The 12,441-nt window shown below is 45.4% G+C and overlaps 1 protein-coding gene across 1 annotated transcript in view; it reads right to left on the minus strand.

Annotated features, from left to right (window-relative positions):
* CAMKV (CaM kinase like vesicle associated) overlaps window positions 1-11,546 on the minus strand; it is a 166,707-nt gene extending 155,161 nt beyond the window's left edge. Inside the window, exon 1 of the mRNA XM_077451537.1 lies at window positions 11,362-11,546. The gene's annotated coding sequence lies outside the window, so the exon portion shown is untranslated. The remainder of the gene's footprint in view (window positions 1-11,361) is intronic.
* Window positions 11,547-12,441: the final 895 nt, after the last annotated feature.

The following is a 12,441-nucleotide window of genomic DNA, read 5'->3' on the forward strand; positions in this document are numbered from 1 at the left end:
AGTAGTCTATATCTGTCGCTTGTCATAGATAAGATGTAAATAGTCATAGGTAGTCTATATTTGTTATTTGTCATAGATAAGTTGTAGCTAGTCATAGAGTGTTCACGCGTTTCGAGATCTTAAATAGATAAAATCTCTTCATCAGGGGTATGTATAATTCACATAAAACGGTAATCAGAAACTGGAAATTTGAGATTGAAACAAAATCAAATTGAAATAAATATATTAACATTTCAATCATTTGACAGTCAGTAAAGGCTATTATCCATAGATAGAAGAAAGGGGAAGGAAAAAAAAGAGAAACACTAACCAGTATAATGTCCAGGTTGTGTATGCCGGACATGGGAAATATAGGTGGTATATAGACACGGACAAGGGAGTGAACAACCACAAGGGGAAAAGGGAAACCTCCTCTCTCTGGTCTCCAGAAAGCAACGTAAGCTTCTATCTATGGATAATAGCCTTTACTGACTGTCAAATGATTGAAATGTTAATATTTTTTTTTTTTTTATTTGATTTTGTTTCAATCTCAAATTTCCAGTTTCTGATTACCGTTTTATGTGAATTATACATACCCCTGATGAAGAGAATTTATCTATTTAAGATCTCGAAACGCGTTGTTTTTTTTTCCTTTCTCCACTGTAATGAACTGTAATGCAGTTGAATCTTAGGAGAAACCCAGTAAGACAGGAACAAGTGATGTTAAATTGAATAAAGTTTTTCTGTGATTTTTTTATCTTATTACAATACAGATTTCATATATTTACATATCTATTCCAACACTGTATGTGCTGCTATTATCTTATTATCATCATTAAAAATTATATATATTTTAGTATATTTTGCACTTTTTTCTGGCCCCCTGCCCACTTTAAAGTCCTTTTCCTAGAGGAGACAAACTGGTTTTCAAATTATCTTCACCGGAAACTAAGCGGTCAAGCCCAACCCCTGAAAAACAACCCCAACACCATAATCCCCTCCTCCACCAAGGGATTTGGACCAGTGCACAAAGCAAGGTCCATAAAGACATGGATGAGCAAGTTTGGGGGTGGAGGAATTTGACTGACCTGCACAGGGTCCTAACCTCAACCCTTTGAGGATGAGTTAGAGCGGAGACTGTGAGCCAGGCCTTCTCGCCCAACATCAGTGCCTGACCTCACAAATGCGCTTCTGGAAGAATGGTCAAACATTCCCATAGACACATCTCCTAAACCTTGTGGACGGCCTTCCCAGAAGAGTGGAAGCTGTTATAGCTGCGAAGGGCGGGGCCAACCCAATATTGAACCCTACAGACTAAGACTGGGAGGCCATTAAAGTTCATTGTGTGTGTGTAAAGGCAGGTGTCCTAATACTTTTGATAATATAGTGTAGGAGAAGATAGTCATAGTGAGTAAAAATAATTCATACCCCTTGAAACTTTCCACATTTTGCCATGTTCCAGGCAAAAATATAAATGTATTTTATTGGGATTTTATGTGATAGACCATGTAGAATAATAATAATAATAATAATAATAATAATAATAATAATAATAATAATAATAATAATAATAATAATAATAATAATAATAGACCAACACACTGTGGCACAGTGGTGTAGTGGTTAGCACTCTCACCTCGCAGTAAGAAGGGTCGCTGGTTCAAATCCCAACCACGACACTACCTGCCTGGAGTTTGCATGTTCTCCCTGTACCTGCGTGGGTTTCCTCCGGGTACTCCGGTTTCCTCCTACACTCCAAAGACATGCAGGTAGGCTAATTGGCTTCTGTCCAAAATTGGCCCCTAGTATATGAATGGGGACCTTGGATTGTGGGCTCCTTGAGGGTAGGGACCGATGTGAGTGTGCAATGTACAGGGATAGGGACAATTGTAGACACTCATTCAGGTTGAACTGGATGGACTGGTGTCTTTATTCAACCTTACTAACTATGTAACTATATATCTGTAACACGTTTCACAGCAATAGGCTCAGTTGCAGGTGATTTATTTTCTAGCTGTAGACGACTAAGCCCATTTTGGTGGAACGCGTCAGTGAGGGTCAGATCCTAGGCAGAGATCCTGTGACAATGGGCTTAATTGTGGGTGACGTCTTTTCTATTATCTATTATATTATATTCTGGTGAACTTGATTCTTTCCTTTTCTATTCTATTCTGTTTTATTCTATTTTATTCTTTTTGGAAATTCGAATTTTGGAAGACAGTTATATACTTTTTTTTTTTTTACAAATAAATACGTGAAAATTGTGACGTGCGTTTGTATTCAACTCCCTTTACTCTGATACCCCCTAACTAAAATCTAGTGGAACCAATTGCCTTCAGAAGTCACCTAGTTCGTAAAAAGCACCCGTGTGTAAATGTTAGACATGTGCATTCGTTTTCGTCCGAATGCATTTTCGTCCGAATTTCAGGTATTTTCGTTTTCGTTTTGACAAACGATAACGAAAGTGCAGATTCCGAAAAACGAAAGATCCGACATAAATAAATGCTTTTTTTCGTTTTCGTTGTCACAACAGTTCGATATAGAATAGGAGATTCGACGTGACTCCATATGTCTATTGAACCTGTGGTCGAATGTGCCTAAGTTTCGTTTACCTCTATTAGTCCTATTATATAGAAAAGCTTCGACAGAGAGTAAATATTCGACATAGAGAGAACAGAATCGACAGAGAGAAACGATACTGGAATTGGGTGGGGGAAGTAAATTAAAAAAAAATAATGATAATATTCGACGGGATCGTTGCACGTTTAAAATAATATTCGACGAGATCGTTGCACGTTTATAATAATATTCGACGGGATCGTCGCAACTATACGACACTGCAATCGTACATTTCGGCAATCGAATGCTCCGCCTATAGGCTATATACTTTAGCAGCTCCATCGAATCTTCTTTATCCATTCGACAGATACCATAAGCCTTCCAAGACAGATTCGACCGTAATTCATGTGGATTTTCGGACGAATGCAATTTTTGCACGAAAAACGAAATAAATAAAAACGAATTTCGGGAGTAACTAAATAAATAAAATTTACGGACGAAAACGAAAAAACTAAACGAAATATTCTAGTCTGCACATGTCTAGTAAATGTAATCTCAGTATAAATACAGCTGTTCTGTGAAGCCCTCAGAGGTTTGTTAGAGAACCTTAGTGAACAAACACAATCCTGAAGGCAGATAGGTGCCCTTTATGGAAGAGTGGCAAGAAGAAAGACATTGGGGAAAGAAAGTCATAAGAAGTCCTGTTTGTAGTTTGTGAGAAGCCATGTGGGGGAGGGGGCAGCAAACATGTGGAAGAAGGTGATCTGGTCAGATGAGACCAAAATTTTACTTTTTGACCTAAAAGCAAAACGCTATGTGTGGGGAAAACTAACACTGCCTATCCCCCTGAACACACCATCCCCACTGTGAAACATGGTGGTGGCAGCATCATGTGGTGGGGATGGTTTTCTTCAGCAGGGACAGGGAAGCTGGTCAGAGTTGATGGGAAGATGGATGGAGATGGTTAGATCAACATTATTGGTTTAAAGGAAAAGCAGAAAACATCCACGAAGTGTCCATCTTGGCCATCCATTGGATGGAGGAATAATCCCCCATTTTGGCCAGAAGCGTGGATGTTCCGTTATTGATGTTCACACCATCAGCTTTGTTGGACATATTAAGCAGATGCCCATTTGAGTCCATTCCCTCCCGTTAAGTCTTCCCATAATCCGGTGGCGGTCGTATTATATATTCACTTAACATTGATGTCACAAGGAACGCGTTTTTTTTTTTTTTTTTCTTCCTTTGATCCGGTTCATCTCTTTTTTTTTTTTTTTTTTTTTATCATCATTCAACTCTTCACAGATTTATTTATATTTTTAGGACATTATATGGACATACAGTATTAGCGTTCAGCACAAATTTGGTGTTTGTTCACATTGATTTATTATAAAATATATACACGTGATTTTGTAGTAGAATCTATGAGCACTGCACATATTTTTGGGTTTTCTCTTCTATGAAATAGACCGACACAAAGTGGCACATGATTGTGAAGCGGGAGTATAATTATAAATGGTTTTCAACATTCTTTACACATAAATATGTGAAAAGTGTGGGGGGAGGGGCATTTGTATGGCGCCCCCCGGAGTCAATACTTTGTAGAACCCCCTTTCTCTACAAGTCTTTTTGGGGGTGTCTCTACCAGCTTTGCACATCTAGAGAGGACATTTCTGCCCATTCTTCTTCTTTGTAAAATATCTCAAGCTCTGTCAGATTGGATGGAGAGCGTCTGTGATCAGCGATTTTCAAGTCTTGCCACAGATTCTCAATGGGATTTAGGTCTGGGCTGTGACTGGGACATTCTAACACATGAATATGCTTTGATGTAAACCATTCCATTGTAGCTCTGGCTGGATGTTTCGGCTCGTTGTCCTGCTGGAAGGTGAACCTCCGCCCCGGTCTCAAGTCTTTTGCAGACTCTAATGACCCGTACACACGAGCAGATTCTGTGAAGCCCTCAGAGGTTTGTTAGAGAACCTTAGTGAACGGTGGTGGTGGCAGCAGCATGTGGTGGGGATGCTTTTCTTCAGCAGGGACAGGGAAGCTGGTCAGAGTTGATGGGAAGATGGATGGAGCCAAATACAGGACAATCTTAGAAGAAAATCTGTAATGCCCTGAACACATGAGCAGAATTTCTGTCCGAAAAATCTTGGATGGTTTTTCTGACGGAATTCCGCTCAAGCTTGTCTTGCATACACACGGGTCACACAAAAGTTCTCTGAACTTTCGACCGTCAAGGAAGCAGTGACGTACAACACTACGACGAGAAAACGAAGTTCACTGCTTTCGAGCATGCGTCAAATTGTTTCCGTGCATGCGTAGGAATTTTGCGCGTCGGAATTTGTACAGACGATCGGAATTTCCGTTCTGAACTTTTTCCGACCAAACAATAGAGAACCTGCTCTCAATCTGGCTGGAATTCTGCCAGCAAAAGTCTGATGGCGCATACACACGGTCTGAATTTCTGGCCAAAAGCTCACATTCGACTTTTGCTGGCAGAATTTCTGAACCTGTGTATGGCGCTTTATGGGTTTTCTTCTAAGATTGTCCTGTATTTGTCCCCATCCATCTTCCCATCAACTCTGACCAGCTTCCCTGTCCCTGCTGAAGAAAGGCATCCCCACCACATGATGCTGCCACCACCATGTCTCACGGTGGGGATGGTGTGTTCAGGGGGATGGGCAGTGTTAGTTTCCCCCACACATAGCGTTTTGTTTTTAGGCGAAAAAGTTGAATTTTGGTCTCATCTGACCAGATCACCTTCCTCCACATGTTTGCTGCCCCCTCCCCCACATGGCTTCTCACAAACTACAAACAGGACTTCTTATGACTTTCTTTCTCCAATGTCTTTCTTCTTGTCACTCTTCCATAAAGGGCAGATTTGTGGAGAGACGACTAATAGTTGTCCTGTGGACAGATTCTCCCCCCTGAGCTGTGGATCTCTGCAGCTCCTCCAGAGTTACCATGGACCTCTTGGCTCTTCTCTGATGAATGCTCTCCTTGCCCGGCCTGGTCAGTTTAGGTGGACGGCCATGTCTTGGTAGGTTTGCGGTTGTGCCCATACTCTTTTCATTTTCCGATGATGGATTGAGCAGAGCTCCACGAGATGTTCAAAGCTTGGGAGATTTTTCTATATACTAACTCTGCTTTATACTCCTCCACAACTTTATCCCTGACCTGTCTGGTGTGTTCCTTGTCCTTCATGATGTTGTTTGTTCACGAGGGTTCTCTAACAAACCTCTGAGGGCTTCACAGAACAGCTGTATTTATAAAATGTTGAAAACCATTTATCATTTCCCTTCTACATCACAATTATGTGCCACTTTGTGTTGGTCTATCAAATAAAATCCCCGTAAAAAATTTACGTTTTTGGTTGTAACATGGCAACATGTGGAAAATTTCAAGGGGTATGAATAATATTTCAAGGCTCTGTAAGTTGTATATAATCATAGACAGTCCATGTTTGTTACTTGGTGTAGATAGTCCATATTTGTGCTGACTGTTATCTGTTACCATGGGTGTCCGCAGGTAGGGGCAAGGGGGGGCAAGTGCCCCCCCCCCGGAATCAGACCCTCATCACCCCTCTCTGTCACCCCCCCTCTCTGTCACCCCCCCTCTCTCTCTCTCTCTCTCTCTCTCTCACCCCTCTGTCTTTTTCACCCCCCTCTCTCTGTCACCCCCCTCTGTCTCTCTCTGTCACACTCCTCTCTGTCACCCCCTCTGTCTCTTTCTGTCACCCCCCCTCTCTCTGTCACCCACCCTCTCTCTGTCACCCCGTCTCTCTCTGTCACCCCCCACATGTATGCAGTCTCTTAAGCCATGTATGCCACCTCTGACAGTCTATTGTGCCATGTCTGCAGTCTCTGACAGTCTCTTGGGTCATGTCCGCAGTCTCTGACCATCACCTGTACTACGTCTGCAGTCTATGACTGTGATAATGTCATTGTCGAAAAAGGGTCAGAGAATGGGTGACCTTAAAATGATGCCCCTCCCTGAAAAAAGTTCTGCGGACGCCCATGTCTGTTACATTGTTCCTAGCTATCTCTGTGTTAGAGGAGCATTGGGATCCTGTAGCCCTATCCTGTTTCTGCTGTCCTGATACAAAATGGTGAGTGAGTTTTGTCACCCTAGGATAGGAAGCGTGTTACTGGCAGGATCACCAAGTGAAAATAAAAGGAAAAAAAATGGTAAAAAGAAAATGAATGCGGCTACCACATCTAATGCCGCGTACGCGCGATCGGAATTTCGTCCAGCAAAAGACCGATGAGAGCTTTTCATCGGAAAATGCGGGCGTGTGTATGCTCCATCAGAATTAAAGAGGAAGTAAACCCTAATGAGTTTACTTCCTCTTTTTTTCCCTGCAAAGGTAAAGCATAATGGACTACTATGCATCGCATCGCATCGCATCGCACAGTAGCCCATTATGTGTCACTTACCTGACACAGGAGCCAGCGAAGTCGCGATGTCCCCTGTAGTCCGCCGCATCCATCTTGCTGGTGGCGTCTCGCAGCTCCGCCGCTGTCATTCGGCGAAGCCGCAATGACGTCACTCCCGCGCATGCGCACGGGAGTCGACAAATGCGGCAGCTCCATTCTTGGAACTGCCGCGTTCAGTGCGCCTGCGCGCCGCTGTCTACGGCACATGCGCCGTAGACAGCGGTGCCCGTTTTCGGGAAAATATCTCCTAAACCATATAGGTTTAGGAGATATTGCTTGGACCTACAGGTAAGCCTTAATCTAGGCTTACCTGTAGGTCAAAGTGGTTTGTAAGGGTTTACAACCACTTTAAGCTGGCCGAATTCCCGCCAGCAGAAATTTGAGAGCATGTTCTCAATTTTTCCGGTTGGAAAAACTTTCCATCGGGAAATTGCGATCGTGTGTAATGCAATTCCGACGCGCAAAAACTCATGCATGCTCAGATTCAACTATGAGACAGAAGCTATTGGCTACTGGGCATTGAACTTCCTTTTTCTAGTCCTGTCGTACGCGTTGAACGTCACCACGTTCTTGACGGTCGGAAATTTGGTGTGACCGCGTGTAGGCAAGACAGCTTGAGTCGAAATCCCATCGGAATTCCGTCGGGAAAACCATCAGAGCTTTTTCCCACCAAAATTCCGATCGTGTGTACGCGGCATAAGAAGTGGTAAGCTGCAATATATGATATTTTAATGTTTTGGGTTTAGAAGAAACATGTTAACTTTACACGTCGCTTTTAGCGCAGTGAATAAAAGTAGAGAGGCGATTGATGGCTTCAGTTATTCATCTGCGTAGAACGTTGTATCGATCGTCCGGAAATCATATCGCTTGCATGCAGCGCATTCTGCAAACTGACACCGAACAAAAGCAACAAGCGGCGTAATAGCACGCTTTGCAATTTCAGGGTCTCCAACCTCGGCGGCAGAGATCACAGAAAGGGCTCATGGCACACTTTAATAGCACGAAACAATCTCATGACATGGAGAGCAATTTTTGTTACACGCGGAGAAACTGTTCGCAGACGGAATCGGCTTGACGTCACGCGGAGCAATCATCTTCGTAGCGGGGCATTCGTAGGTTGTACAAGAGCAAATTCATAACGAGCAGAGAAGTAGCATGCCAATTCGCTGGTGGCACGAAAGGGATTTGTGCTGCTCTATGGCGGAGCAGTGTGAACAATCCAGTGTCAGCCAGGGGGATCATTTATTGCCACTAAAGTCGCTCATACACCTGACAATTTTTGACGCTTTCAATCAGCTAGCGACCACAAGCGTATCCTGGTTTTCAAGCCTAGAATCATTTAAAAGAGCCTCATTGAGAGGGGCTTTCAATCAGTTCTCAGCCCGTTGTTGATCATTCAGTTGCCGTAATCTAGGGAATGATTGTAGCTCATAGCTAAGTGAGGACCACAAAATTGCTACAAAATTGCTACAAAATTGCTACAAAATTGCCAGCATTTTCCAATGAGAAAAGAAAAGACTTCAACCCTTAATTAGGTCTTTTCAAGGCATGATGGCCACTTCAGAGCTTACATAAAACAGTACAAGGATCGCGGTTGTCTGGTAACCCCGAGCAACCAGGATTTACCTGAAGTCAGTTAGGCAGCTATACCTCTAACCTCCCTTGGGTTGCTATGGGTAAGTGGGTCACAGAGGGGTCTGAACCTTCTTCTTCCTCTGGATCTCCTGGTGATGGCCAAGAGAAAAACTAGGTGGCAAATCAGAAGGGCAACAATGCAGCACCAGTGCCCACTAAAGGCAGTCAGGTTTTTCCTGGTGTCAGACGCAGTTATCCTCCTAACCTTCTTTGGGTTGCTATGGGTGATGGGTCACAGAGCAGTCTAAAACCTTCACTTTATCTAAATCTCCTGGTGAGGGACAAAAGAATAACATCAGAGGGACAACAATATAGCACCAGTGCCCACTAAAGCCAACCAAGATGTACCTGGTGTCAGTTAGATGCAGTTATCCTCCGAACTTCCTTTGGGTTACTATGGGTTGTGGGTCACATAGGGGTTCTGAAACTTGTTCTTCCTCTGAATATTCTGGCGAGGGGCAAGAGAACAACTAGGAGAGCAGATTAGAGGGGCAACAATGCAGCACTAGTGCCCATGGCAACCAGAATTTACCTGGTGTTACCTATGCAGTTATTAGTCTAACATTCTTTGCAAAGTTGCTTCGAGTGTTGAGTCACGGAGGTGTCTGAACCTTGTTCTCCCTCGGGATCTCCTGGTGAGGGGCAAGAAAAGAACTAAGGAGGTAGATCAGAGGGGCAACAATGCAGCGCCAGTGTCCATTGAAAGCAACCAGGATTTATCTGGTGTCAGTTAGATGAAGTTATCCTCCTAACCTTCTTTGGGTTGCTATGGGTCGTGGGCCACAGAGGACTCTGAATCTTGTTCTTTCTCTGGATCTCCTGGTGGGAGGGAGGGGGGCAAGAAAAGAACCAGGGGGGTAAATCAGAGGGGCAACATTTCAGCAGCATCAGTGACCACTAAAGGCATTAACTGGACTTACCTAGTGTCAGTTAGGTGCAGTTATCCTCCTAACCTGCCTTGGGTTGCTATGGGCGTTGGGTCACAGAGGTGCCTGAACCTTGTTCTCCCTCTGGATCTCCTGGTGGGGGGCAATAAAAAGAACTAAGGGGGTAGATCAGATGGGAAACAACTCAGCAGCAGCGCCCACTATAGCCAACCAAGATTTGGGTTGCGGGTCACATAGGGGTCCTGAAACTTGTTATCCCCTTGGATCACCTGGTGAGGGGCAAGTGAAGAACTAGGAGAACAGATCAGAGGGGAAACAATGCAGCACTAGTACCCATTAAAGGCAACCATAATTTACTTGTTGTTAGCTATGCAGTTATCCTCCTAACCTCCTTTGTAAAGTTGCTTTGGGCGAAGGGTCACTGAGGGGTCTGAACCTTGCTCCTCCTCTGGATCTCCTGGCAAGAGGCAAGAGATGATCTGGGAGAGGGGGGGGGGGGGGCAGATCAGAGGGGCAATAATGTAGCACCAGCCCCCACTAAAGGCTACCAGAATTTACCTGGTGTCAGTTAGATGCAGTTATCCTCGAAATCTTCTTTGGGTTGCTATGGTTGTGGGTCGCAGGGGGGTCTGAACCTTGCTCTCCCTCTGGATCTCCTGGTGGCTTGGGAGCAGTTATCCTCCTAACCTCCATTGGGTTGCTATGGATTGTGGGTCACAGAGGGGTCCTGAAACTTATCTGGATCTCCTGGTGGCTTGGGGGCAGTTATCCTCCTAACCTCCATCGGGTTGCTATGGATTGTGGGTCACAGAGGGGTCCTGAAACTTATCTGGGTCTCCTGGTGGCTTGGGGGCAGTTATCCTCCTAACCTCCATTGGGTTGCTATGGATTGTGGGTCACAGAGGGGTCCTGAAACTTATCTGGATCTCCTGGTGGCTTGGGGGCAGTTATCCTCCTAACCTCCATTGGGTTGCTATGGATTGTGAGTCACAGAGGTGCCTGAACCTTTTCCTCCCTCTGGATCTCCTGGTGGCTTCAGGGCAGTTATTCTGCTAACCTCCTTTGGGTTGCTATGGGTAGTGGGTCACAGAGGTGCCCAAACCTTGTTCTTTCTCTGGATCTCCAGGTGGCTTGGGGCAGTTATCCTCCCCAACCTCTTTGGGTGGCTATGGATTGTGGGTCATAGAAGGGTCCTGAAACTTGTTCCTGGTGGGGTCAAGAGAAGAGCTGGGGGGTCTGATCAGAGGGACAACAATGGAGCACCAGTGCCCACCAAAGCAGATACATTGCTGCAGTATATTGTTATATTGGTAAATTGTTACAAAGTCAGGCTTGGAAAAGAACACAATACCATCCCCAACAACAGAAAGCAGCCCTCAGCATCCTCAGTTGATCTAATAGAGGGTTCAGTCGGTCCAATCTGATCCATCAGGGACGAAATTCCTTCCCGACCCCCAAAGACAATCAGCCCTACTCCACAATGAATGTATATTGCTTCTCCCCCTCCCCCAGAACCGATCCATTTGCTGACAAAAACTGTAACAAAATGTTATCTCCCATCACCATGGACAAAAATACCTCCATTAAGGATTTGGGAGGGGGGGGGGGGGGAGTTAACCCTTTGCATCTTGATGGCGATTTCTCCTAGATGGCATCGGGGAGAAGACGGTTAACGGATCGGGTTATGTAAGCGATGTAGGCAGAGGGGGAGATGTATGTTACCCTGGAGATGCCAGGCTGTGAAAAAGTAAATGCCCCCCTCCTGCGGTGATAGCACCCCCCCATACCCATGAGGCTGGCAGCACCTAGAGTATCAGCTCTGCAGACAAGAACCTCTCCCCCCCCCCCCCATTCCCCCTTACCTTAGTGTCGTGGGGTCGGTGTCGGGAAGAATGACTGGGTGGTGTCGTGCGATTGCTTGTCCTTCCCCCCCGATCGGCCGATGTCTCCGCTCACACCGCGATCAGGACCGATCCGCGCGCTCCATGTGTTCCGCACTTAAAGCCCCAGATTGTGAAAGTTGCAGCTCGGAACTGACTGCGGGGCCCTCCCACCTAGAGGAGGAGGGGGGGGGGGGGGGGCACTGACATCAGCAGACAACTTTCATTGTATAACCAGCAATGTCTTCCTAAAATCCCCCCATCATCTCCACTGCCAGCCGCTTTCATCCGAGGCTTCTATTATATTGTGTGTGTGGGGGGGGGGGGGGGGGCAATTGCCGACAATTCCAATTGCATCCAATATATAATGTATGGAGGATTCCCGACAATTCCCCAGATTTGTATGTTTCTAGAAAGAGACCAAAGACAATAAAAGACAATAATATTCCAAAAGTGTTACAATGTATCAGCTGGAGGAAAGTAAATATCCATAAATTCCAGTGGAGATATATAATGCGGCATGGGGGGGGGGGGGGGGGGGGGGAGCTCTGGATCCATCAAATACTCCACCTAAAATTCTTCTATATAGCAGGTGCCTGTAGAGGGTTGCTGCGCCCCCTCCTCACCCCAGATTTCAGTTGTGCCCCCCCCCCCCCAGGTCTCTAGGCGCCCATCCAATGATCCATGAGCCAGCCTGATGGGGACACTTGATATAAGAGGGACTCTCATAGGAACCCTGATGTAAGGGGGTGCTCTGATGGGGACACCTAATATAAGGAGAACTTTCATAGGGACCCTGCTGTAAGGGGGACTCCCATAAGGACACTGATGTTAGGAGGGATTCTCATAGGGACCCTGATGTAAGGGGGCACTCTGATGGGGACACCTAATATAAGGAGAACTTTCATAGGGACCCTGCTGTAAGGGGGACTCCCATAAGGACACTGATGTTAGGAGGGATTCTCATAGGGACCCTGATGTAAGGGGGCACTCTGATGGGGACACCTGATATAAGGGGGGATTTTCATAGGGACACTGATGTTAGGAGGGATTCTCATAGGG

This window comes from Lithobates pipiens, unplaced genomic scaffold, assembly GCF_037356315.1.
Source record: "Lithobates pipiens isolate NorthernLeopardFrog02 unplaced genomic scaffold, aLitPip1_a1.2 Scaffold_23, whole genome shotgun sequence".
Classification (NCBI taxonomy): domain Eukaryota; kingdom Metazoa; phylum Chordata; class Amphibia; order Anura; family Ranidae; genus Lithobates; species Lithobates pipiens.